Raw genomic sequence first — 16928 nt, 5'->3', positions numbered from 1 at the left:
GCTGGAGCAGCTGGAACAAGTAAGAGTCACACACCTCTTGTTGTTATCAGTGATCCCCATATTATCAGGTGGTCAAAAGAGGAAGGGATATTAGAGATCCCCCATATAATCACTTAGCCAGTCTTTTTTCCCTTGCACTCACCCTTTGCCAGCTACCCCGGTGGGTCCAACATGTGGTACAGAAAATTATTACATCGTGCCTGCACCCCCCAACCCAGGACCAGTCCTGAATTTTGGCCTTACAAAGGCTCAATGTAAAAGCCTTATCTGATAACACAGATGTCAACTCAGCCCTCATCCCTGATGCCCCTGGCTATTGGCTAGGTGCACCTACAAATAACACAGGACAGTCCAGGGCAGGCCCCTCCATGCCAGGCCTCTCATGTCAACTCGTCTGGGCAGTCCCACACCACTTCTTAGTATCATGAGTTGTAGGGGGAACAAGAGGGAGGGCACTCTTCTTGGACTGAAGTAGATTGTCAGGTGTTGGAACTCTTGTGTATCTGTCATGCTCATACCCAGGCCATAGCTGGCAGAATAAAAAGAGTGTTGGAGACCAAGTCTGTGTACTCAGATGTGAATTCCAAGACTTTAATTTGTCCTCTGGTTTCCTTCCTTGCTGAAGATTTATAGAGATTCTCCTTATGTGTCTAATCTGAAGAGCAGAATTTCTTTTTCTTTTCTTTTCTTTCCTTTCCTTTTCTTTTCTCTTTTCTTTTTTCTTTTCTCTTCTTTCTTTCTCTTTCTTTCTTTCTCTTTCTTTCTTTCTCTTTCTTTCTTTCTTTCTTTCTTTCTTTCTTTCTTTCTCTCTCTTTCTTTTTTGATGAATTCTCACTCTGTCACCCAGGCTGGAGTGCAGAGAAAAGCAGAATTTCTAATGGAGTTGTCACATACGGTGAAAACAAGGCAGACCAGTGACTTTTCTTTGCGTGGTTTCTAGGCACTTTTTACAGAGCTGCATTCAGATTGATGAGGAGGTGTTTGATGTGGCCAACTCCTCCCTCTTTTTGGAAAAAAAGCAGGTGCACTAAACCAGCAACCACAGCCAGCACCGGACTGTACTGAGAGCAGCCACATAGGGGTCTCTACAAACAGAAACCCAAGAAGACCGGGACAGACCCAGGACCCAGACTCAAATATGAAAACTCTGGGCTCTGTCCTATGGCTTTCCCATGAGTAACTCATAGTCTTGATCCAGTGGAATCTGGCCTTCATTAGTCTCAGTGGCAAGTTGGTTACGTGGAAAGTCTCTGTTCACACACTTGTGCGAAGAACAGTAGAGACTTTTGTATTGTTTTCACTTTATATTAGGCCGTGAGTATTTATGCCTATGGCTGCAGTTTGTATTAGTTTCCTGCCCCAGCTGTCTCCTGCAGCATGCAGCTTCCGTCTTACCAGAGCCTCAAAACTTAAAAGCTAACACTATTACTAGAGAGGATTTCGCAGGAAGATGGAGAAAGGGTTGCAGACAAAAAAAGGTTAAACTACTCTATGCACGTTTCGGCAATGTGTTATCTCAAGAACTCATCTCTGTAGTCCATCAGGGCAAGATCTGGGCTCACCTTTTGATAATATTCTATAAGCGAGGTTCTTCCCCACAGTGTTTAGTCTTCCGACGCTGGTACAGCCTGACATGATGACATCCTACTTTCATGTCGGTCATGCTGCAGGGAATATTCTGTGAGTGTCCTAATAGGCTGGAATCATTTGCTAGGGTGAACCTCATCTTTGGTGCTCACTTTTCTGTTATCTTATAATTAGCTTTATTCTAAGCAAATCCATGTCTATTTTATTTATCTGTTTATTTACTTATTTTTTATGTATGGAAAATCACATTTTTTTATTTACTTATTTATTTAGAGACAGGGTCTCCCTCTGTCACCCAAGCTGGAGTAGAGTGGTAGAGTGGTGTGATCATGGCTCATTGCAGCCTCAAACTCTTGAGTTCTAATGATTCTCTCACCTCAGCCTCCTGTGCCACCTTGCCCTGCTAGTTGATTTTAATTTTTTATAAAGAAAGAGTCTCATTATGCTGCCCAGGCTGGTCTCAAACTCCTGGGCCCAAGCAATTCTCTCATCTCAGCCTCCCAAAGCACTGGGATTAAATATATGAGCCACTGTACTGAGCTGTGCCTACTTCAAAAGACTGAAATTAAAAAATAAATAAATCTTTGCCAAATTAAAAAACAAAGCAATAGTTTCCAGGTCTTAGATAAAGACAATTCTGTGTCACGAAGAATGACAAAAGGCTTATTCAGCTGTTAAAATGATTTGCTTTTCCCACTATGCGTCACTGGGAAAAGATGCGGGGCTGTGAGCCTCTCCTTAGGTTTTCTGGCAGATGTAGTCTCATAAACACTCTTGGCCCTTTAGTCACAGGGCTGCAGGACTACAATCCCAGCATGCAGCGGGTTCAGGGACAGTGTGTGTCACTGGAGGAAGACGTGGAGCTGTGCGTGCCTCGCTGGGCTTGCTGGGAGATGCAGTCCCGTAACTACCCCAGTCCTTTTGTCACAGGGCTGCAGCACTACAATTTCAGCATACCTCCATCTCACGGAGAGTGCACTAGTCACTGGAAGAAGAGGCAGGTCTGTGCGTGCCTCGCTGGGCTTGCTGGGAGATGTTGTCTCATTATTTCTCCCAGCCCTTTGGTCACAGGGCTTCAGGACTACAATCCCAGCATACACCGTGCTCAGGGACAGCGCGCGTCACTGGAGGAAGAGGTGGACCTGTGGTCTTCTCGCTATGCTTTTTGGGAGATGTATTCTCATAAACACTCCCAGCCCTTTGGTCACTGGGCTGCAGCACTACAATCCCAGCATGCATCAGTCTCAGGGAGAGTGCGCTAATCAGTGGAGGAAGGGGGGAGGCTCTGCACGCCTCTTTCGGCTTGCTGGGAGATGGAGTCTCATAAACACTCCAAGCCCTTTGGTCACAGGGCTGCAGCACTGCAATCCTAGTATGGACCGGGCTTAGGGAAAGTGCGTGTCACTGGAGGAAGAGGCAGGGTTGTGAGCGCCTCGCTGTGCTTGGTGGGAGATGCAGTCTCATAAACACTCCCAGACCTTTCATCACCGGGCTGCAGGACTAAAATCCCAGCATGCACCTGGCTCAGGGACAGTGCGCATTACTGGAGGAAAAGGCAAAGCTGTGGACGCCTTCTTCTGCTTGCTGGGAGATGTAGTTTCATAAAGACTCCCAGAACTTTCATCACAGGGCTGCAGTACTACCATCCCAGTATACGTTGGGGTCAGGGACACGGCCCGTCAGTGGAGGAGGAGGCGGGGCTGTGTGCGCCTCCCTAGGCTTGCTGGGAGATGTATTCTCATACATACTCCCAGCCCTTTGGTCAAAGGGCTACAGGACGACATTCCTAGTATGCGCCAGTCTCCGGGGCGAGGTACAGCCCTGGAAGAAGGGGCAGAGTGGTACACGCCCCACATAATATGCTGGGAGCTGTAGTCTGTTAACTGTTTTCAGCCTGTTTGTCCGTAGGCTTCAGAACTGTAATCCCAGCATGTACCGGGATCTGGGGTGTGAAGCCCTGGAGGGAGGGGAAGAGCGGTATGGACCTCCCAGTGTCCAAAGCACTGCTGAGTTCTTATGCTATGCCGACTCTTTGCCAAGGAGAATGAGTACAGAGGTGGACCTGGAGGACAGGTCTGCGCTGAGCATTGAGGAGGATATTACCCTATGTAGGCACCTTAACTTTGCCCAAATCGGGCGGGTTCTTCCTCTCCAATTGGCCCTATCCTTCTCAGGTACTTCTTTCAGCTGCACCCAGGGTTGTTTCCAGATCATTGCGCCTTCTGCTGCCCAGGGCCCTGCCTTCTTTCCTAAACTGATGTGGAAACTGTCCTGATGTCTAAGACACTGTCCATTGTGCCTCAGCCCTCTTTTTTCTCTAGCCAGAGCGCGTGCTCAACAGCTTTTCAGAGAAATCTTCCACGTGGCCTGCTTATGAAGGGCTTCAGAACTCTGCAGGGGGTGACAAGGGCTGTGCCTTCCTGGAAATGTCACTCTCAATGGCGCCTTTTTCACGAATGTGAAAGTCGAGGCATCAGGAAGGTTAATTATTGGGTTGCACAAAATCTGCTAAGAGCAAAGGAGAAAATCCCATTTCCGAGGCGTGAGTCTTGTGAGCCATTTTCATCAACCCATTTAAGTGGACAAGCTCCAAAATGCAACCTGAAGCTGCTGACTATTTAGGCATTTTACACTTGAAATCAATAGTCTCATCTCAAGTCAGGCCTGGCTTGACAGTGTCTCAGAGACACAAGTGGGACCTGATACCTCAGGAACAGATAGTTTTCCAGCTTTGTGGGAGTGACTTTTAAGATGTGGAGCACTTGGGGTCGTTTGAAACCTGCTATCTTTGGTAGGGACTTTTACTTTTAGGGATCATGTGCATTTTGATTTCATCTGTCCTCAAACTGAACCTTTGCTCATTTTAATAGTAAAAACACATTCCTTGGTGGAGACTTAAGATGCTAATGAGACATGCAATGTATGCACAAATATGTACAGCTACTGCACATGTGCACACAGACCACTCAAAACATGCTTACTGTAACATTTCTTTCCACCTTCTTATGAATAATCATGTAAAACTCCCTGAAGGAGGGTTTCTCCAGCAACAATTAATGCTGTCTCACTCTTATTAGCAGGCTGCCCTGGAATCTGTTTCTCAGACTGTACCATCTATTCTGCACTTAATTTTCAAAGTATTCTTTTTTGCGTGTGTGTGCAATAAATTACTCTATGCTGTACGTATTTTGCTGCGTGTTTCTTTTTTTTTTTTTTCTGAGACCAAGTCTCGCTCTGTCACCCAGGCTGGAGTGCAGTGGCGCAATCTCGACTCACTGCAAGCTTCACCTCCCGGGTTCACGCCATTCTCCTGCCTCAGCCTCTCCGAGTAGCTGGGACTACAGGCGCCCACCACCACGCCCGGCTAATTTTTTGTATTTTTAGTGGAGACGGGGTTGCACCGTGTTAGCCGGGATGGTCTCGATCTCCTGACCTCGTGATCCGCCCGCCTCAGCCTCCCAAAGTGCTGGGATTACAAGCGTGATCCACTGCGCCCGGCCTGCTGCGTGTTTCTTGTTTAAATTCTTTTAAACTAAGAAGATAAGAACCAAGGTATTACATCAGCCATCAACATTTCTGGTGCCATGGCCCTGAGAGAGGTTTGTCTGCTTCATTAATTTCACTTTCCCTTTACTTGCAGTGAATATTATGGCAGTTCCAGACTACCTGGTTAACTATCGGTGCTTGTTCCAGCGCTGTTTCAGTAAAGTTCTGGGGGAAACGTGTTTAAGTCACCTGTATTCTTTAGAGCGAATATATGTCCGCTCTCCGTTTGGCTGCTGCATCTGTACTATCCATAAATACACTAACCGCATGGGTTGGTCTCAATATTTCATATTCGGGCTACTTTATCGCTTAGTTTCACATACTTCTGGACACACTTCAGACTCAGCTTATCGTTTGCTATCCTTTGAGCAATATTCAATCGCCACCTAGTGGCTATATTAATTTATTTTCTGGTCAGGTTTTCTGTTTACAATTTTTGTTTTGTTTTGTTTTGAGTGGAATATTAAGAGAACCCTGTCCCTTCAGGCTTTATGCATTTCCCAGCTCCTTGAAATTGTTCTTCAACAGGTTTTCTTTGCTGAACAAAAGATGCAGAGTCATGTTGATGCCCAGTCGCGGGGTTTGAATCTGAGCATTGCAGGTGTTATAATTGGGCATCATAAATGGCAAACAAGTAAACTAGGGAAAGCCTTGTCAGCCAGACATCTGCCCCCCAGCCAGCAGTCGGGGTCATCTTGGTAGGGCTGGAGATGTTCAGCCCTGGTGAGAGCTAGGACGGTGTATAGCAAATGCCTATGACCTCCTAGAGCTTCAGTTAATGGGATCTCGAGGGGATGCGCTGGACACCTTGGTGGTTCCACTTGGCTAATGGGGATGCCCATGGCCTCCTGGACTTTAGTACATGTTCTGACGTTGCAAGATTCTCTCGGCACCGTGGGAGCCGCTTCCTCTACTGTCACTGAAACACCCCCGGGATGTATATTTAAAAATTGAAACAGCTTTTGGCTAGATGAACCAAAAAAACCGTATCTTCTTTTGTGACACTATTTAGCCTGCATAGAGATTAGCTGACAAAACATGGCTGGAGAGTGAGACTGTGAACTTTAACTCCATCCTACAGCTAGATCTTTTCAGTGGAAATCAGGGAAAATGGTCTGAAGTATGCTATGTGCAAGCCTTTATGGCCTGACAACAAAACCCAGCTCTATGCAGCACCTGTGGGCTACAGCCTAGTAAGGCAGAAAGCCCCTCAGAACAATTGGAAGATTATCTCTTATTAAGGGGAAGGGAACCCAGACCCCACAGCCCAACACCAGCTCCAGACAGGGGCCCTCAGGGCCCCACACCTCCTTTAGAATCCCCAGCATCTCCCACATTATGAGGGTCTTCTGTAGAATCTAAGCTTGTTTTATCTCTTCCTTATGCTCCTTTATCAGCCTTTGCCAGGTACAATAGAGACCAGCCCAGCTGCAGTTGCTCACAGTGGAGCTTCACACCATCCAGGACCAGAGAAATTGCTCCCCTTATAGAAAGTCCCAAATGGAGAGAGGACCATCAGAGTGCTTGTTCTCTTCTCAATAAATGATCTAATCCAACGTAAGCAACAGCTCTGATGGCTCTCCGAGAACTTCAGCGAATTTACTGAAGCCTTCCAGGCTCTAACTGTGTCCACCATTCAACTTCTCCATCCATAAATGGACCCAATGACTGCTGACCACTTAGCTGCACAAAACTTTTGCTTATTGGCAAAAAATTGAAAAGACTTAAAACTTTTGCTGCTTTCACCATTTTAATGCAGAATTCCTTTGCATCACAAATGTCAGCATAAGGTGGAGCCTCGGGAATCCAGTAGAAACTATCTCAGAAAACCTCAATGGGTCCGCAACAAGCAGCAGAGGCCTCGATAGACTTCAACAACATCGGGACTCCATGGCCACTGTAGTCCGACAAAACCAAAGAGCCTGGGATCTTCTCCAAGCTGGGCAAAGAGGAGCATGTTTATATCTAGAAGAAGAATGCTGTTTTTGAGATCATTCAATCTGGTTTAGTCCAAGAAAATAATAATATCATCACCCAGGCAGACAAAGCTGAATCCCTAGGAACCTCCATGGGAACATGAAAGCAACGTCCATTGCCTGCCTGGCTCTCTTTAATAGTACCAGTCATTATTACACTTTCAGCTTTTGCTTTTCTTCCAGTTTTGTTTGAAATGTTAACTGATTTCTTGATCTCTTGCTTGCGGCAACTCCATGTTTGCATGATGGCTTTGCAAGGCTTTCAACCTTTGGCTGCCAATATCTTGCCCACTGCTTCCATGAACGACGTGGTTTACACCCTGTTAGATCACACAGGAAGAAACTTTAATGCCCAGGATAGGCAGAATAACACCCACTCAGCAGGAAACAGCTCCAGAAAAAATGGCCTAACCCATCAACCTCCAATGTGATTATGACCCTAATATCTCTTAGGGGGAAATTGAGGCAGAACAGTCAACAAAATGACCATGATCTCAGGATACAGAAACCGTGCTGACTGTACAGCAAAGACAATTAGCCTTAGCATTCACATTGTAATTGAGCTCATTCAAGCAAAGCTATCTTCATTGACTTTCTGTTCTAGAGAGCACGTGCATTTTTATTTTACCTGTCCTCAAACTGAACTTTTGCCTATTTTAACAGCAAAAAATACACCCCCCAAGGTGGGCACGGTGGCTCACACCTGTACCCCCAGCACTTTGGGAGGCTGAGGAAGATGGGTTACTTCAAACCAGAAGTTCGAGACTAGACTGGCCAACATAGTGAAACCCCGTCTCAATTAACAGTACAAAAATTAGCAGGGTATGGTTGTGCATGCCTGTAATCCCAACTACTCAGGAGGCCGAGGCATGAGCATGGCTTGAACTCAGGAGGTGGAGGTTGCAGTGAGCGGAGATCGCACCATTGCACTCCAGCCTGGGCAAGAGAGTGAGACTGTGTCTCAAACCAACAGAGAAACAGAAATACACTCCTGGGTGGAGATCTAAGATGCTACAGAGACATGTAACATATGAACAAGCATGTACAGCTACCGCGCATGTGCACCCAGAAGACCCCTCAGGACATGCTTACTAGCAACTCTGCTTCCCTCCTTATTAATAATAATGTAAAACTCCCATAAGGGGGATTCTCCAGCGACCACCCATGCTGTCTCACTCTTATGAGCAGCCCGCCCTGGAGTATCTCTCTCAGGGTGTACTGTATTCTGCACTAAATTTCAATTTTTTTCTCTTCCAATGAATTATGCTCTACTTTTTCTCTGTGTGTCTCTTGTTTAAATTCTTATAAACTAAGAAGACAAGAACAGAGGCATCACATCAGCTGTCAACACAGCAATAAGCCAGCCTCCTTCCTGTGGGCATAGCCCATACAGAAAAGGAGAGTAGCATCACCTAGGTGCTGGATCCAAAGATATGTCACAATTTATCCCGTGCACAAAGTTAAGGTCATTGAAGAGAGTCGTATTAAATAGTTTCTTGGACCAGGGATATGTCACAATGGCTCCTGTGAGCAGAGATCAGGCAGAATAATCACATAACTGGTGTGCTGGACACAGCGACAAGCCACCCTTTCATCTGTGAGCTTGACACCGGCAAGGAAGAAGAGCCACAGCATTTAGGTGCTTGCTGCAGAGGTACTTTACAATCTCTCTTATGGGCAAAGCTCAGGTAAGAGAGAAGAGCCAAATCTCCAAGGTGATTCACGTAGAAATTTGTCACAAGAAACTTTTTAGGCAGGGCCCATGCTGGATCTTCTTATCTTCTAGATATTAGTTCCAGGGATAAGTCAGAATACCCAAAATACACAGGGCTCAGTCAAAAAAGGAGAGTCACATCACCCAGGTGCTGGGTCTAAACATATGTCACATCTCTTTTATGGGGACAGCTCAGGTAAAATGGAAGGTCACATCAAATAGTTGATAGGCCCAGAGATATGTCACATCGCCTCCTGCTTGAAGTGTCTAGGCTAAAGACTCACATCACCTTGGTGTTAGGCCCATGTTCATATATAAACATTCAACCAGAGTTGAAATGGTGGCTCATTTCTAAACTCAGCTCATAGGCAAGGGAGGACTCTCCTATCCTGACCTAGTTAATTGTAATGATGTTGACTCTCATACCTGGGCTTAATGCTACAAGTACGATCATGGGTCCCTACCATTAGGAGGGTCTCAAAGTTGATTACAACCTTCATTCATACTATATAGAGCCATTGGGTAGTACACAGAGCGTGCTAACTGGGCCGAGCACACAGGTGAGATTGTGGCACTCATATGCACACCCAGCCAACAGTAACTATTGTCATCCTCTCACAGGAACACAGGTCAGTCTGCAGAGGAATTGAGGCTCTCATGCACTAATCCAGTCTGGTGTTGAGATGGTTACTCGTGGGCTTAGACCCAACATACAGAAGGTGTTGAATGTCATGTCTACAACTGAGACAGTTGTGGGATTGTTAATCTCATTCCTGGACCATTCTGCAGCTTTCATTGTGAATTCTGCCAGTGCCTAGCACCTGAGTGACTTGACGCTCTTGCATGGACCCAGCCCACAGGTGGGATATTAACATATTGCTGGATCCATCACCTTGAGGGTGTAACCCTATTCTCCTTCCTTGGCACTGCCCACAGTGAGCATTTTGACATGTCGCTGGACCTTGCGCCCAGGTGATGTACATCTCCTCTTCTGCCTTGGCGCTGCCACAGGAAGCGTTGTTATATATAGATTGGCCTCGCACCCAGGTTATGTGACTCTCCTGCTTGTGCACTGCCCATAAGGGACACTGTGGTATATTGCTGGGTCCAACACCCAGGCAATGTAACTCCTCTGCCTGGACCCTGCCTACAAGGGGTATTGTGACATATCTCTGTGCCCATCAGCCAGGTAATGTGACCTGACCATTATGATTTTCACCTTCACACATAAACAGAACCCACTGGTAAGGTCCTGAATTTCACACATGAATGCAGTTTATAGCTGGAGTTGCGACTCTCATATGTAAACATCTGGCCACAGTTGGAATGGGAACTTCGTTATAAACGCAGCGCATAGAAAGGTGATGATTCTCTTATCTGGACCCCGCCAATTGTAAAGATGTTGACTTAAGGCCACAGGTATGATCATGGGTCCATAGCAGCATGAAAATCTCAGAACAAATTGAGACTCTCAAGCATAACCTATAAAACCCTCACGTCCAACACATTCCTAATAGGGCTCAGCACACAGCAATATAATGACATTGGGATGCACACCCAGCCAATATTAAAGACTGTCCTTTTTCACATGATCATATTTCACTTTTGAGGCTCTGAATCTGATAACCGAAGGCAGTTTCAAAAGTTGAAAAGTTGAGCATTTTTTCATGTGTCTTTTGGCTGCAGAAATGTCTTCTTTTGAGAACTGTCTGTTCATATCCTTCGCCCACTTGTTGATAGGGTTGTTTCCTTTTTTCTTGTAAATTTGTTTGAGTTCTTTGTAGATTCTGGATATTACCCCTTTGTCAGATGAGTAGATTGCAAAAATTTTCTCCCATTCTGTACGTTGCCTGTTCACTCTGATAGTAGTTTTTTTTGTTTGTTTTTTTTTTTTGTTTTTTTTTGTTTTTTTTTTTTTGGCTGTGCAGAAGCTCTTTAGTTTAATTAGATCCCATTTGTCAATTGTGGCTTTTGTTGCCATTGCTTTTTGTGTTTTAGACATAAAGTCCTTGCCCATGCCTATGTCCTGAATGGTATTGCCTAGATTTTCTTCTAGAGTTTTTCTGGTTTTAGGTCTAATATTTAAGTCTTTAATCCATCCTGAATTAGCTTTTGTGTAAGGTGTAAGGAAGGGATCCAGTTTCAGCTTTCTACATATTGCTAGCCAGTTTTCCCAGAACCATTTATTAGAAAGGGAATCCTTTCCTCATTTCTTGTTTTTGTCAGGTTTGTCAAAGATCAGATAGTTGTAGATGTGTGGCATTATTTCTGAGGGCTCTGTTCTGTTCCATTGGTCTATATCTCTGTTTTGGTACCAGTACCATGCTGTGCTGCCAAAAAGACACATGCACACGTATGTTTATTGAGGCACTATTCACAATAGCAAAGACTTGGAACCAAGCCAAATGTCCAAAAATGATAGACTGGATTAAGAAAATGTGGCACATATACACCATGGAATACCATGCAGCCATAAAAAGTGATGAGTTCATGTCCTTTGTAAGGACATGGATGAAGCTGGAAACCATTATTCTCAGCAAAATGTCAAAAGGATAAAAAACCAAACGCCGCATGTTCTCACTCCTAGGTGGGAATTGAACAATGAGAACACTTGGACACAGGAAGGGGAATATCACACACCGGGGCCTGTTGTGGGGTGGGGGAAGGGGGAAGGGACAGCATTAGGAGATATGCCTAACGTAAATGACGAGATAATGGGAGCAGCACACAAACATGGCACATGTATAAATATGTAACAAACCTGCACTTTGTGCACATGTACCCTAAAACTTCAAGTATAATTTAAAAAAGTTGGAAAATTGACTCTCATATGTGAGAGTCACAGATGTATTGATGACTCTCAGATCATGAGTCAGCACACCTGTGAAGCTGTGATTTCATTTAGGGGACAAAGTCTGCAACAGAAAATGGGGCTGCCTTACACAAATTTTGTCCACTATTGAGAAAGTGACTTGTGTACTTAGATCAAACATACAGAAGATGTTCACTGTCATGCGTAAAACCAGAATATGTGCGGGATTCATCTCATCTCTGGAACTTCCTGCAGGTGTCATTGTGACAAACGTGCACATTTTTCCAGCACCTGAGTGATTAGACTCTTCTGTTTAAGCGCAGCTCACAAATAAAATTGGGACATATCATTGGACCTAGAACGTAGGTGACGTGACTCTATTCTCTTGCCTTGGTGCTGCCCACAGGGAGCATTGTAACATGTCAATGAACTTAAAACCTAGGAGATTGGAGGCTCCTGCTTGAACTCTGCCCACAGGGAGGCTTGTAGCATATTTCTGCGTCCATCACCAGATGATGTGACTCTCCTTTCTCCCTGCACCTTGCCCACAGGAAAGATTCTGACATATCACTGGGCCTAGTAATCAGTAATCAGGTGATGTGTCTCTCCTGCATGGCCTTGCCCACAGGGAGTGTGGTGACATATCACTCAGCCCAATATTGAGGTGATTTGACTCTGCTGCGTGTACGCTGATTTCAGGAGGGGATTGTAACATATCCCCGGTGAGCACACAAGGGGTAGGATTCCCCTACTAGCCTCCGACCTCAGAAAACATTGTTACATATCCCTGGCCAAGCCTTAGGTATGTGACTCTCCTACCTGGTCCCTGCCATGAGGGAAGATATTGACAGATCTCTGGCCAAGCGTCCAGGTGATGTGACTCTCCTGCTCACTCCCTACCCAGAGGAGAGATTGCAACGTATATCTTGGCCAGCTCACAGCTGTAATAATGACTCTCATACCTCAAACGTGCCACTAAGAGAAATGCTGTTTTTCCTAGCGAGGCTTTGGAAAATGGGTATGTCCTAAGTCTTCTCTTTGTATGAAGGTCTTAGAGAAATACCACTCTCTCTTATATTATATAAAGCCCTTGTATGGTACAAAGAGTGTTATCACAGGGATATGTTGCATAACCTAGGGGAGGGGCCCAGCTATATGTCACAATTAGCCCAGGGGGCAGGACACAGGCATGACAAGAGAGTTACATCACATATGTGCTGGCCTAAGTGATATATCATCATCCCCAGTGTGGACAGGTCTCAGTAAGAACGGGAGAGTCACATCATTCTATTAATGGTCTCAGAGATACATCACAATGACTCCTCTGGGCAGAGACCAGGGATAAGAGTCACATCACCTGTGGGCTAAGCGCAGAGATGTCACTCTTACTTCTGTGGGTATGTCTCAGGCTGGAGAGGAGAATCACATCACCTAAGCACTGGACCAAGAAATACGTCACAATCGTTCTCATGGGCAAAGCCCAGGTAAGAGAATAGAGCCATATCAAGTAGTTCCTGGGCTCAGAGATATGTCACAATGCTCCCTGTGGGCAGGGTTCAGGTAGGACACTCACATTACATTGGTGCTGGTTCAGCAATATGTCCCAATGCCTTCTAAGGACAGAGCCAAGACAAAAGAGTAAAATCATGTTGGTGTTTTACCCATCGATATGTCACAATCTCCCCCGTGGGCAGAACCTGAAAAAGCTTTCACAAAGCTACATTATCCCACATAACAGGCATGCCAGCTGCCTAGATCTGGAAAGATGGATTGTTACAAATTAGAAATAAATAACTTGACAGGACCAAATTAACAAACGAAACTCAGGAAGTGGAAAATATGAGACCTATAATAAAACATTGAATTATTTTAAAAATCTTACCACAAAGAAAAATCAATCAAATATTTTAACTGTTAAATTATACAAAATATTTAATTAAAAATACCAATCCTTTACAAATACACACCATAGATAGAAAAGAGATAAACAACCCCTGATTACTTTATGAGGACAATATTACTATACCAAGGCCAGACAAACACATCATGTGTTAAAAATAATATGGATACATATACCTGATAAATAAAGATACACACATTCTCAAAAGGCACTCGTAAATTAAACACAGAAACACACAAAAATAATTATACACCATGGTCAGGTAGGACTTTTTTTACAAATGAAATGGCTTAATATATAAAAACCAGTAATGTAATACACAATATTGACAAACTGAAGAACATAAAATGATCCTTTTAATAGACACAGAAAAGCTTGTGATACAAGCAACACTGATTTCTTATACAATCCTTAACATACTAGGAAGAAAAAACTTACTAGAACTACTAAAAAGGATCATAAAAACTTCCCACTAATATGACACTTGCTGATGAAAGACTAGGTGCTTTGTCTCATAGTCTGAGAAGCAGATAAGCATGGCTACTTCTGCTACTCTACTAAATTTGAACTAAACGTGTTAGGCAGAGAAATTATATAATAAAAACAAATAAAACAACTCTAAATTTATAAAATAACCTCCTTAATTGTAAATGACATCAACTTATATGCAAAAAATTTTAAATAGTTTACAAAAATCAACTGGAATTAATAAATGAGTTCAGCAAGTCACAAGATACAAGATAAATGCACAATATTAAATTGCACTTTTGTACACTAACTAGGAGCAATCTGTAAATAAAATTAGAAAAAATAATTCTACTCATTAGCTCAATGTGTAGTGGCTTAAATTTCCAAATATGTATTATGTCATATTTTCTGTTGGCCACAAATACTGACACAGCTTAGTTGAATGGATCTACCACAACGTCCTCATGAGACTGAAGCTGTGTCTCAACTGAAGCTTGACTGGGAAGGACGCACTTCTGAGGTCAATCTGGTTAGTTGTGGCACTATTGTTTGGACCGAGGTCTTGGTTTCCTTCTGTCTTTGGTCAGGGCACTCTCTCCATTCTCTGTCACACAAGCCTGTAGAAAGGAAAGCTCAAAATATTGAAGCTGCCTTCTCCAGAGCAAATTATGCGACAGAGAGAGAGAAAGACAGGAAGAAAGGAAGGAAACGATAGCACGAGAGAGAAAGTAAGAGGCAAGTGACAATCTTTTCCTAATTAAATATTGGAAGTGACATTTCCTATTTTCAAATGTATTCTACTGACATGAAGTGAGTCACTGACCACTTACTGTTTACACATGGGTATGCATACTTGCAAATAAAAATTATTATGAGCCATCATGAAGGCTGTTCACTACGTATGCCAAGGTGAGACAAATGGGCCTAATTCTAAATATAGTGAGAAGGTATTACATTGTGTGCTGTTGTTATTGTTGTTGTTCTGGGCAAAGAATAACAATATCTAAATTTTATTCAATTTCAATGTTTTCATGGTGGATTTTGAAAAATAAATTCAAGAGGGGACCTGACTTTCTCAAGACTCAAGTTATAAGAAAACCCAGGCATGTTTGAGAGGTATTCAAGCTATGTCTCATCCCTTGTAGTTTCTTTCTCTAAGTTTATGCTGTAGCTGTGTTTAATGCCAAACCCCAAGAGTCATGGGTATCATTTTATACGTATCTCATGAGATCCCTTGGAGCTGGATGCTACCATAATCCCCACTCTGCAGAATGTAAGACTATGGAGCCCCTGAGAGGCACAATGACATACCTGGGATCACAGAATTAATACATTAAACATAATGACTTTAATTCAGCTTGTATCCTCAAACCCGTGGCTCTGGCTGCATTCCGTTTCCTCAGGGACTGGTGCAGGAGGTGCTGTATTTGCATAATTGTGCACAAGTAATCAGATGACATGGGAGAGAATGGTGAGCAGTCAGCAGTGCAGAAAAGCCTTTGAGTTAGGTCTTATTGAAGGAAGGATGTCTTATTGAAAGAAGAATAAAACCTTCAAGATGTGACCTCATTTCTTTGGTGAAAGACCCTAACAGTACTAAGGACTCCGGTAACCAAAAACTCACATTCTAAAGACAGTCCGCTATACAGCTCTGTTGGCAAAAATGTCTCAAGAGAGAAGGATATCCTGCTGTATAACAACTTTCTGAGGTTCTTGCTTCAGCAGGGTTTGAGTGAAAGCCTTTTCTAAAATGCAGAAGTTGGCTCAGTTCTCAAATTTTCAACCCCAATACTTCAAGCCACTAGCAAAAGGCCACCAAATGTAAAACTGAGGTGCCCAGGGCTGTCCTATCTAGGCGAGTCTTCATTTGTAAATCCATCTGGGTAACTTCATACCCCCTCTCCATTACCATATGTGTGCGTAAGGGTCAGGAGCAGGAAATGAAGGGGCCCTCATCTGGGAACAGGAACGAACACGTTGTTAGGTGTTGGAAATTTGGTGAATCTTATATGATCATACCTCAGATCATGACTGGTAAGATAAAAAGGTGAGTGTTGGGATCCAAGTTTGTTTACTCAGATGTTAATCCCAAGACTTCAAGCTGTCATCTAGATTTCTCTGTGGCTGAAAGTCTGTGTCTGATCTGGAGAGCATATTTTCTAATGTAGGTGTTGTTCTGTGTGGGAAACACGTGAGGAGAGAAGAAAAGAAATACACACAATACCTTCAAAGGTAGTCAGACTTTATCCCAAGTATATGGCAATACAGATATAATAAACAAGTCATATAATAAGCAAATGATATAAACAAATTGCAATAGGAAGGGGAGAAAGGAATATATATATACACACAAACACTCACCAGACTATGGAGGAATCATCATCACCACCAGACTGGGAAGAAACAGGCTGGGGTCCACAGTCAGTCACCTGTCCATGCACAGGTAAGGGGAGGTCTCATGAAGCTTTGACGCAGTCTGGAACCCTAGCTCTTTTTGTAATAAATTGTTCGGCATGAGGCCCAGTCACGAGGGCATTTTGTAACTGGGCTTAAGGAACACAAAATGGTCAACTTGCTAATAAAATGTAACAGATTGAAATAAAGATTTCTCCCAAATCACGCTGGATGAATGCATCAAGGGGTTCACACAACCTGTTCCAGGACTTGGTGACCATTGTTTGTGTCCATGTTCAATTGAGTGCACATTGAATATTTAACTTTTACTCCACATTCAGCCTCAATTTGATGCACAATTGTAGGAAAATACCCTTACAGGTACATGGGGAAGGCAAAATTGATATAGATTACAGATACAGGGTTAGCACAGGAGAATTAAAAGCACAATTAATAAAAACCACACCCTCTATGGCTTTTCAAGGAGAGTAATATTGTGAGAATTGTCAGGGATATACACTTAACATTCAA

Source organism: Symphalangus syndactylus, chromosome 21 (assembly GCF_028878055.3).
Source record: "Symphalangus syndactylus isolate Jambi chromosome 21, NHGRI_mSymSyn1-v2.1_pri, whole genome shotgun sequence".
NCBI classification, from domain to species: domain Eukaryota; kingdom Metazoa; phylum Chordata; class Mammalia; order Primates; family Hylobatidae; genus Symphalangus; species Symphalangus syndactylus.
This window is presented reverse-complemented; position numbering follows the sequence as displayed.